Source organism: Heterocephalus glaber, unplaced genomic scaffold (genome assembly GCF_053883595.1).
Source record: "Heterocephalus glaber isolate CG9 unplaced genomic scaffold, H.glaber_assembly_v1.0 deba00001572, whole genome shotgun sequence".
In the NCBI taxonomy this organism is placed as follows: domain Eukaryota; kingdom Metazoa; phylum Chordata; class Mammalia; order Rodentia; family Bathyergidae; genus Heterocephalus; species Heterocephalus glaber.
This window is the reverse complement of record NW_028258357.1, coordinates 627,963-640,013: the sequence shown is the minus strand read 5'-3', so window position 1 is coordinate 640,013 and position 12,051 is coordinate 627,963. Positions and strand designations below refer to the sequence as shown.

At 36.5% G+C, this 12,051-nt stretch overlaps 1 long non-coding RNA gene across 2 annotated transcripts in view; it reads right to left on the bottom strand.

The window, feature by feature from the left end:
* The window catches only part of LOC101718436 (uncharacterized), a 92,910-nt gene that overhangs the window by 17,896 nt on the left and 62,963 nt on the right, over positions 1-12,051 (bottom strand). For both annotated transcript variants that reach the window (XR_001182508.3, XR_015443499.1), the window contains exon 2: positions 7,251-7,392. This is a non-coding gene — a long non-coding RNA (uncharacterized LOC101718436). The remainder of the gene's footprint in view (positions 1-7,250; positions 7,393-12,051) is intronic.

The following is a 12,051-nucleotide window of genomic DNA, read 5'->3' as shown; positions in this document are numbered from 1 at the left end:
CTTAGAAGTGCTCGTTTGAACTTCTAGAGTGTGGTCTGGGAATGAGGTCCCCACTTGTCTGTCTCTTGGGTTTTTCTATATTTTAGGGTTACCCTAAATTGGGTTACGCAATCTCACTATATCTTGCTATCTGAAGGCCACAAAAGCCTGTAATTTCCAAGAATCTCTTTAGCTGTTTTAGAGTCTTGGGACATGGAAAGGAAAGAGTTGGTTTAATTCTTCCTTCCCCCAGTCTTTGGGTTCCCTTAGATGTAATTAGGCCTAAATAGTTCACCTTAAGGCTGTAAAGTTGTGCCTTAGATCTAGAAATATTATAACCCCTGTCTGTTAGAAAATTCAGCAGACCAGATGTCTTGGCTAGAAAGCTCTTCTGAGGTGGCACATAACAGCATACCGTCTACATACTGGAAGACTGTGACTTGGGAAAAACTATTTCCTTTTATCAAATCAGGATATAGAGATGTCCTATTTTTCCTGATAAATAGTTGACAATTTAAAATAATTGAAGGACTTAGTTCTCAATTTTCTTAAACCTTCAAGAATACATACCTGAAAATGTCTTCTATTTAATCTCCTGATTGGCAGGGCAGTGGGGGTCTTGTATAGGAACTGTTTGTGTTCTAGTAGAAACCAGTTGTTAATTAAAATATCTGTCTCTATATGTAGTAGCAGCTTTTAATACTACTTGTATCTCATTAGAAATCAATGTTTAAGAGCAACATTACATCTTTTTAATCTAGTCCATAGGTCTGAGTAAGTCCTCTAAAGACCTCAATGTACATATCAGGGTCATCTGAAAACTTTTCAAGGTCTCATTTGATCTGTCTAAGATTACTGAGAGAAAAAAAACAAAAACATGAACATAGGTAGTCCAATATTTGCCATTTACTTCTTTCAAGAGATGTTGTCTTTGAGGGACCTCAACAACTTAGCTAAACATGGATATAGCCTCATGGAGATTAATTATAGCTGGCCTAAAAATTTCACCCTCAGCACCGGATGGTTAGAGTGAGGAGCAGCCTTAGGCTTAGAGTTACTGAATGCCTTAAGGGTGAGGTGTCTCTCATTTTTCTATGGCCCACATTTATATTTGAACAAAAGCAAGAATTGCTTCTTAATGTAAAGAAAATCTCAACATAAGATTATTTTGACCATTTTCTCTCTTTTACAGTATAATTCTAATTGTGAGATAGCATCATAGTACTTGGCTCTGTGTATTTGGTTTTAGGAGGTAGGCACACTACACATGGGTGTAGAGAAATACTAAATTGCTCCTTAATATATTCCAAAGGAGTAAGAGGTTCAGATATAGCGCCCCAATTTGAAACAAGAGAAACAAATACGGCATCCCGTAAGTCTGTGCTTGATTCCTGTGCCCCCTAGGGTGTCCCCAGGGCATCCCTCAAGGTTTATACCACGCCAGGGTAGGTAGCTATCATCTGGAGAGAGAACCAAAAAATAAAACTGGACTGGACTATCTACCCTTTACCAGCACACAATCTTATCTTCCTCAGGTAACTCATATCCTTACTCCAGTAGGTACTCTTAAAGTGCAAGTTACAGTTGACTTCAGCCATAACAATCATGATTAGAGAAGGAAGCATTGCTAGCAAACCAAGAGATTTAAACCACTGCTATCTAGTTCCTTGAAAGAGAGAGAGGAAAAAAGTCACCAGTCAAGTTAGGGCACTTTTCCTGTAAAAGAGATCACTTCCAGAGATTGTTCAGAGATTCTGCCCTGGGAACTAGGGCTGAGAAAGCTGTAAGAAATTTCTATTGTCTATCCAGTCATTTAGGCAACTTTTATTAGCAAGACAAGGTTACTCCTTTAAGGTCCATTTTAAATTTACTAAGTATTTGAAATTCGTAAGTCCTCATAGCAGCCACAATCTACATAGTAAAGGTACCTTTATTGACTTCCTATCCACACATGAATGAAGAAAAAGGCTCTCTAAGATAGTCCCATATTCTAGTTAATGAATAAAAAAAACAAATGCAAACTACTGATTGCTATTTTCCCTAGTGTAAGACAAAATAGTTGTTGCAAATTTGTCTTAGTCTGACTTTCTGGAAGGAGGAGTGGTCTGACCACAATGCATTCTCAAATGAACTCCCAACAAGTAGGAGAAAAGTTTAATGGAAGTTTTTAACTCACTAGCAGAGAGAAAAAATCCAAATAAAGCTCAACCTGGTTAAACATCCCAAAAAAATCACCATAGAGCATTTTATAAGTCCACAGTCAACATTCCAAAGTCCATAAGCTATCGGAAAAGGCACACACATAAATAATGAAGACCATGCCTGGGGGCGAGAAAAGGTTCAGGTAGCTTTTAATCTATCAGAGATTCATTTTCTACATTTGTCTAGAGGTCTTACTACCAGTAGAGAAAGCAGTCCAAACCTGTAGCTCAACTCTTGATGGAGGTTTAAGAAAGGGCTCTGATGCCATCGCTTCAGAACACTCTGAGACAGAGGATATCTGATGATCACTGATAGAGTTCCCCTTTCACCTCATTGAGGAGTCCAGATAGGGAGAAGATGTGGAGATTTTCTGCTGATTACCCAGATGGGCTATCAGGAGGTAGTTTCTTCTGAAAGACCATTGGGTAGCTGCCAGAGAGTAGCCCTGACCATGACCCCTTAGTTGTCACCTCAGTTTCCACTAGTTCCACACATTCAGAGATCTCTCTCTGAAAGGAACCCAATTGCCTATCTGGTCAATGTTCCATCCGCCATTGGCATCAATGGGAGTGGGGATTCACCAGAGGACAACTGGAGAAACCTGTTCTCTGCTTTGAGAGTGGCAGCTGCCCTAAAGGCAATTACTAGCTGGCAGAGTAACCACAGTTTGACATTATGTAGGGACAGATAAAAGCCTGAATTGTTTTTATCTGAGAAGATTTCATAAGAGATTCATGGATCTCTCATGAAACAACGTTTTTAAGCAACAGTTCCAAATGCAACACATACAAAACAAGAATAAAACGTAATTTTAACAAAAGAAAATTCATAAGAAAAACAAGAAATTTGCAAATATTAAAAGACACAACTTAAAATTAAAACACTTTTGAAACAAAAGCCAAAACAAAGACCAGAATTTATATGAAACAAAAACCAGAATCTATGAAAAAAAAAACAAAAAAAAACAGAATCTATGAAACAAATGTCCAGAGCCTATGAAACAAAAAGTTACAATATATGAAGCAAAAAGACCAAAGTTAGAACCTATGGAAGAAAAGCAAACTCTTGCCTCCGACCAGTAATCTCAGTGGAAGACCTCCAAAATCATGTGGGGGGAAGAGATGCAACTCCCAAACCTACTAGATATCCAAAACGTGAGTTCATGTTCTCTAAAATCAAAGAATGAATTCTAGGAACAAAAGAGGTTAAGAGTAGGAAAAATTTATTGGGAGAAAGAAAGCTTCTGCCTAAGAGAGACAGAAGGGGGACTGGAATGTGGGTTGCCTGCACAGTTGACTTTAGTGATGCAGTTCTGACAGTTTTGCAGAGATGTCAAGAGTGATGGTCTTAAGAATTACCTTGACTATGTTCCTTGGTACTTAATTATTTGGTACTTGGTTATTTTCTGAGACTTGTTCCCTATGAATATTTGAAATAATCCCTATTCATTCAGAAAAGTAATTTCTGCTTAAATTTTCCAGATTCAATACTGTTACTGAGGGGACAGTACAAACCAACTCTGGTGAAGAAATTGTGATTTGGCAAAAATTGTGCATAGTAGCTAAATATAGAAATGAAAATTATAAAGGAAAGTAAAAATCCAGCATAATTATTGACAAGTCAAAATCTAGCAGCTCAGGATTTTAAGGTATGAGGAATTTTGACAAAATCCAGAATGCATTTATGATAAAAACCCTACAAAAAATTGGAATAAACGGTCTCTACCTCAATCTGATAAAAGCCATCTATAAAAAAACAACAGCCAATATCATACTAAATGGTCAAAAATTGAAATGTTTCACACTAAAATCAGGAATAAGACAAGGATGTCCACTATTACCACTCCTGTTCAATACAGTCTTGGAAACATTAGCCACAGCAATTAGACAAGAGAAAGAAAAAAAAGAATAAAGATAGGAAATGAAGAAGTCAAATCATCATTATTTGCAGATGACATGATGCTCTATACAGAAGACCCAAAGAACTCCACCAAAAGTCTTCTAGACTTAATAAACAAATTCAGGAAAGTAGCTGGATACAAGGTCAACACAGAAAAATCAATAGCTTTCATCTACAAGGACACCAGACTGACTGAGAGAGAAATAGATCAAACAATTCCTTTCACAACAGCATCTGAAATACCTAGGAATCAACCTAACAAAAGAAATCAAAGACCTCTTCTCTGAAAACTATAGCACTCTGAAAAGAGAAATTGAAGATGATATCAGAAAATGGAAAGACATCCCTTGCTCCTGGGTAGGAAGAATCAATATAGTGAAAATGGCCATACTTCCAAAACTGCTACAGAGATTCAATGCAATCTCAATTAAAATTCTAGCAGGATACTTCACAGACCTTGAGAAAACAATCCAAAAATTCATTTGGAACAAGAAGAGACCCAGAATAGCAAAAGCAATTCTAGGCAATAGAGACATGTTAGGGGGTATCACAATCCCCAACTTGAAACTATACTACAAAATACTGTGATAAAAACAGCATGGTACTGGCAAAGCAACAGACCTGAGGACCAGTGGAACAGATTAGAAGATGCAGAAACAATGCCAGACACAATCAGCTACCTCATCTTTGACAAAGGAGCCAAACATCCTCACTGCAGGAAAGATAGCCTCTTTAATAAATGGTGCTGGAAAAAGTGGATTTCAACTTGCCAAAGATTAAAAATAGACCTATATCTCTCACCATGCACTAAACTAAAATTTAAATTGGTGAAAGATCTAAATATTAAAACAGAAATGTTAAACCAGCTGGAACAGAGGTTATATAGAACTCTTGAAGACATTGGTGTAGGAAAAGATTTTATGAACAAAACCTCAGCTTCCCATAAACTAGCACGAACAATCAACAAGTGGGATCTCTTCTTATTAAAAAGCTTCTGCACAGCAAGAGAAATCACCAACAGTGTGAAGAGACAACCTATAGTGTGGGAAAAAAATTTTCACCTGCTGTTCCTCAAACAAAGGTCTACTATCTAGAATCTATAAAGAACATAAAAAGATCAGCCCTCCCAACTTGAAAGACCCAATTCAAAAATGGGCATCTAAAATGAACAGACATTTCTCAGACAAAGAAGTAGAAATAGCAAATAAACATATGAAAAATGTTCAACTTCAGTGGTCATATGAGAGATGCAAATGAAAACAACTCTGAGATTCCACCTCACCCCAGAAAGAATGGCTGCTATCATGAAATCAACCAATAACAAATGCTGGCAGGGTTGTAGGGAAAGAGGAACCCTGCTTCACTGCTGATGGGAGTGTAGACTGGTGCAACCACTGTGGAAATCAGTATGGAGATATCTCAAAGAACTAGGACTGGAAGTCCCATTTGACCCTGCTATTCCACTGCTGGGGATCTTCCCCAAAGAATTAAAAGAATCATACCACAGTGATATGTGTGCACTCATGTTCATAGCAACACACTTTGTAATAGCTGAAACTTGGAAGTAGCCCAATTGCCCATCAACTGGAGATTGGATAAAGAAAATGTGGGGTTTTTAAATAAAATGGAGTACTACTCAGCCATAAAAAATGAGAGATTAGAGACATTCACAGCTAAGTGGATCTACATTGAGGCCATACTCTTAAGTGAAATAAATAGGACACACATGTGTAAATACCAAATAGTTTCTCTAGTATGAGAAACTGAAAGTGTAAATAAAGACTAAAAGGTATAATAGATAATGTGAAATAGGAAGAAAAGGGGCAAAGGGGAAGGGGAAGTGGGAGGGGTAGGGGAAAGGAAAGAAGGGAATGGAATTAATATGAGAAAATGAAGAAATGGAAACAAAGTCTTTGTAAATAGGGAGGGATGGAGGGGTTAAACGGAGGGCAGAGGAATGGGGAAAAAATAAGAACCAAGAGAGATTATGTAAAGGTGCAAATTTCCAATGATGAATGTCATTATATTGTATATCTAAAATATACCAATAAAATTAATTTTTTTTTAAAAAAAGATGATAGGGCAGGATGTCTGCTATACTGAAATGTTTAGAGTGGAAGATATTGAGACTTATTCTGTATGGTACTCACTATTCCCAGATGGTGAGATACACCTAGGATTATTGAAAAACTATTGCTTAAGAAAAACGTTTAAAATTTTTCATTAATAATTGTATACTGTTTTATGATAAAATAAAAATGGTATGTTGGATTAAGTAAAATATAAAAATTTTGCCTGGTTAATTGTTAAATGTCATTACTAGAATGTTTAAAATTGTATGAGAGCTTCACACATTGGCTTACAATATATTTCTATTAACAGAACTTCTCTCAACCATCATCTTGAGTTCCAGACTATAAACCTTGGTACTTGTTGTAACTGTGCTTAATAAACAAAAGCCAAAATAAATCATCAGCATTAATCCTGAATTATTCAAATATGAAAATTTGACTGCCAAACTATAATGTCATTAGGTTCACATTCTTCCTGTTTTACATAAAAGTTATGGCATTGTCTGAGAAAAAGTGAGAACCCAATAGGGAGGAGAATGTGGCAGTGATTCTGGGACAACTGAATTATCTTCATCTATCTCGCTAAATTTATGTTACCAAGCAAAGAACCCTTTCCCAATTTCCTCAAAGTATTGTAACTTCCCCATAGGAGTGGTATGTTGAAATTAAGTCAATTTCTTTCATATGCAAAGAAGGCACATCCTTCATCATGCCCAGACTTCTAGTTGAAGCAAATTTCAGTATGGTTCCAAAGAGAAATGGCTCCTAGCCAAAGAAACTTCAGAAGCTTGACAATTATGTTTGTAAATTCATGGGAATTGGTGTGAACAATAGATGCTAGGGATATTAATCAAAGGAGGAAGTAATACAATTTAAAATTAATATCAAATAAACATATCTTGGAGATTCATAATTCAATATGTTAGCTCGAACACTGATAATTTGCTTCTCTAAAGTGATTTGTGACTAATGGCCCACATAAGTAGGCCGTGGGTAAAAGGATTCATCCAGAGAATTGGTATACTGAACCAACATTAATTCCCAACATCCTACACTGTCATTGTAATCTTCCATTAACAATGAGTCAATTGTACTTACATGGTTGTGGAGTTTTGACCCAAGGGAGCTTCCTGGTTTATTCAGCTAAAGCCAGATTCATCCTCATTTTATTTCACATGTTCTTGAAATGTTTCTGTAAATTTCACTTTTGCTGAAGTTAACCAAAGTCTACTTCCATTACCTGCAACAGAGGACACTCGTTGGCTGATGTACATTTATGAAACTTCCATTTTTTTTGAAAAGTGTATTAATGTTGGTGAGAATCAACTCTACCTTTCAGTATCAAAACTAATAGCTGTGTGACTTTGAGCACCTACTTCTTTACCTGTAAAGTTGGCATATAAGACAATAATTGTATTTGACATTAGATTGCTTCCAAGCTTAAAATTATTGATTTTTGCCCCATAACTAAAACTACATGTAGTATCACCAAACAAAATTTGGTTTTAAACCAGTGACTTGACATCCTCCACCCTAAATAATTATTTATCAGCGGAATTAGTGTTATTGACAAAACCTACTCCACACCTGAGAGTTTTTTTCCTGTTCAGGGACATGCCTGTCCAAGTTCTAAAATAGAAAATTCAATTCACTAGTTTATCTCCCAAGGAAAGCATGCTCTCTTCCCCCTTTGTATTTATCCATGTTGCTACTACAATCTTTGATTGTAAATTTACAGAAATTAAAACTAAGCCAACTTCTCTAGTCTGCAGTATATCATCATCTCCAGGCTAAAAAGAAAAGAAAATATAAAATGAATAGTATTACAATCATGTAACAGTCTTGGTGAGTACCACATGGTTTGATAGGAAACTGTGAGGACACATAACGAGGCACCTAGCCCATAACTGTCTCTGAAGGACGACGTGGATTTTTAAGAGATAGCTAAAGGTGGAAATTGGATCACATTAAGACTGGCGGTTGAAGGGTACACAGCAGTTCTCCACCGATGAGTTTAGTGCAGATCAAACTAGTGCAGGGTAACATGTGGTGGTGTGTCACTATGCCTACAGTTACTCCCCTTTACTCTTCTTGTCCTTCCTGTTGGAGTTCCCGAGCCTGAAACTTCAAAGGACTCGGATGCAGGTTCCCACGTCAACCAAGCCAAAAAGAATTCACATCACTTGAGAAAAATTGTAATGGAAAGGCAAACAAATGCTTTCAGGTTACTTCAAACATCAAGATATTGTAAAAGTCTGCCCAGTTTATATAGAGCCTTTCCTTCTCCTAGTTAGTTCAACCTTATTTTAAACTAGGAGAATAAAAGTTTCCACCAGCAGGAAATAAATCCAGAGTTCTTCTTGAGAAGCAAAAGAGCCCTATAAAAATCCACTACCCATAAAGCAGAAAGTAGATTTTATTTTAGGTAACTGTCCTCATTTCCTTTGCCACTTTAGTTTAATTTAAATCCTGAGTATGAGTTTATTTTCACAAAGGTATTTATAGAAAGAAGAAAAAAGGGAGAGCCTTACATTTGGATTTCTCCAAAGCCTCAATAATAGGACTTTCTCCAAGAGCATCAACATAGTACCCAAATGAGCAAATGGCATACTTGAAGGAGTAGGCTCACTTACTATTTTATGCTAGCACCTGTATGGAAAAAGCACTTGGTTCTTCTAAGCCTCATCTTTTCAGTCCATAAAATGCAGGCAATAATAAGATTATGGTGAAGATTGGATGAAAACATATGTGAAGTGTTTGGCATAATGTCTGACCAATATCTGCTCAGTAAATTCAAGCTATTGACATAACCATCCTTATTATTTTTAATTAATGGCCAACATCAATATAGTGAAGCAAGGAGAAGGATAGGAAGATAGGGAAAGTTGCATATTCATGTTATTCAAGCAAACTCTGAAAACATTTTAATTCATGTAAAACCTATGCTCATCCATATGACGCATTGTAATCACCTTTTATTGATTGCAGTTTCTTGGATTGACCCTTAGATTTCTGAATTACAAAGCAGCACATTTCAATGTTCAGGAGGTAAATCTTTTAAGGGAAATGTTGCATCATCCACCCCAGCTCAAATATTTAAATCAATAAAACACTTGCTTTCTAGCATCAAAAACAGGGAAGGAAAGGAGAAAGGGAGAGAAGGGGAAGAGAGAGAAAAGAAGGGAAGGAGGGGCTGGGGATTTAGCTCAGTGGTTTTGCCACCTGCTGTGCAAGCAGTGCAAGGACCTGAGTTCAATCCCTGGTACAAAAAAAAAAAAAAAAAAAAAGGAAGGAGAAGGAAGGGTAGAGGGAAAGAAAGAAGGAAATAAATCAACCATGTTCTCTTATTTCTCATCCTGTGAAGCCTGTTTAAAGACTTTTCAGTGAAAGAAGAGTCAATCTATCAAATTTTCCTTGGATATGTTTAGACTAAATCATGTAATGTTGCCGAATTTTGAATTTTCAGGATTAATTTAATAAATCTCATGGTATCAATCAGAGATCAGATACATTGAAAAGCAAAAAGTTGACTGGTATTTCAAGGAGGAAGAAATGTAATACAGTGAACTAGGTGATTTAGAGATGCATAAGAAAGGCTGGAGGTGCAGTGACCATGGAGAGCACTCACTATTACTCATTTCATCAGCACCCACAAGAGGATTAGGAATTGTCAATAATCACAGGGAGCTTCCTTTAATAATCTTAGGTCACCAAGGCCCCAGATGAATCATTCCCAGGGGATCCAAAGGAACTGCAAAAAATCACACATATTGAATCCTGTAAGGTGTCCTTACTGGAAAAGAATAGAATAATAGTTTCTTCTTGTTTTTGGCCTTTCAAACCTCCTGGCCTCAGCTGGGTGGATTCTAAGACTAGAAAAGCATTCTGAGAAATGTATTTTCTACACCTCTTGTCACTGTGATGTGACAGCCAGATAAAGAAATAAGGATGCATATTAATTACCCTTCAGAAAATGTAAATCATATAAACCCCTCTACCAATATTTAAATTTATAAACAGTAATGATATGAAAACATTTCCAAATGTAACATATTGTAATTATATCTTATTCAAATGAAGATATATTCACTCTCTTCCTACAAAGAAAAGAATGCACATTTCCGTCAGTTTGTCTAAATGAAGGTAATGGTTCATACTCTTCTAGTTTAGTTACAACCCATTTTGATAATCTTTAGCCTAAACATTAAACTAAAAGTTTTTTCACCATGAAATATGTTATGTAAAATGATATAGGTTAATGTACACAAATTATAGAATGCACAATTTGCTTTGAAACTATAGTAATTTCTATACCTGTGCATGAAGCAAAAAATTCCTACTAATAGCTTCTTTTATTTGGTAACTGTTATTTATCTCCCTTCTTCTCATCTGTCATCTCAGCTACTTATGTTTCTTTATCTGGTCAGTTGCCTAACATTTAGTAGTCCTATCTGCAATCAATTCTGTAGTCTCTATTAACTTCCCAGAAAATATCTTCTATCTCACACCCCATCCCATCATTTAGCAGTCACATTGTTTTCCCACAATTACCAGGATCAGTCACCCCAAACTGTTTGGCAAACCCTTTCTTTGCCTCTTGGTTCATCACCATGAACCATTAAGGAGACAATCTCAACTTCTAGTTTCATACAAATTTTGCTTTGTGCCAAACTAGAAGAAATCTTCACTTAGAAACTAGCAAGCCCATAGTTGCTAGGAGAGGATTTGGGATATTAATAATGAGATGAGCTATTCCCATTTGTTATCTTAGTTCCAAGCCCCATGTTTTCACTATACTTTTAGGTGATGGAGTATGAGGTTAACACCAGAAAATTCCATAAATATTAGTTTATCCCCTCACTCATAGTAAGTAAGTTTCTTGGCTAGAAACAATACTGTACTTGGGATCCTGTAACAGGGAATAAGGTATTCAGTGAGTCCAAAAGTAATACTACTGGCAGATTATGGGACTCAGAAGGAAAATCCTTGTTCAGAGTTTATTCCAAAGAGCTGAAAAATGCTACCTTTAACATGATATAAAATCCAATGTAATGAATTTCCCATCACGTGTCTGTCTGGTCCTGGAAGATGGTGCCATACTGGAGACTCAGCTTTCATCTTAGCCTTTAGTCAACTGATTGCTTAGAACTTGCTTGGCCAGGTTAGCCTGAGAGAAGATTATACTCCAATGGCTTAACTCTTGTATAACTTCTTTGTACACTTTGTTCTTAAATTTGAGCATTATGAGGGTAGCTTCTGAGAGATACTGATATCCACAGCACCCATCACCTTGTGTATCTGATTTTTAAGTCTCCTGTGCAATGTATTCCCTTTAGTTAACAGTGCATATTTAGGAGACTACCATCCTCACACTCAGTAATGATTTAAGATTCTCTTCTGCTCATCTCCCACTTAACTCTGTCTCCAACAGCCATGTCACTAATTCTCCATGTGTATTTCCTCCATAATCATGACTACTTAGTAAATCTGTTCAGGCTATTCATTATTTAGTGTATACCCATACATTTGATCATATGCATGATCAGGAAAAGGAAACCCTAAAAGCACTGCTTGAGATTGCACACTGATTTCTCTTCTTTATTGTCCCAAATGAATGAAGTTGTTACTTATAGTTACATAGTTCTGACTTGTTAAAATCTATTTTTCATGTGTAAACCAACTTTGAAGTTTTCTTTTTCATACCATTGGTAATAGGAGTCACCCAGAAGGTCTTAGGTACAGTCTGAGGAAGACATGGCAATGCATGCTACCTACAGAATCAAAGAGAGGCTTTTTCTCAGTAGTAGGAGGGTTCAATGCGTGTAAAATTATCTTTTGCCTTAGAATAAATGTTAACATGACTCAGGCCTCTGGCCTTTTAGAAACTTTGCCAAAGTAG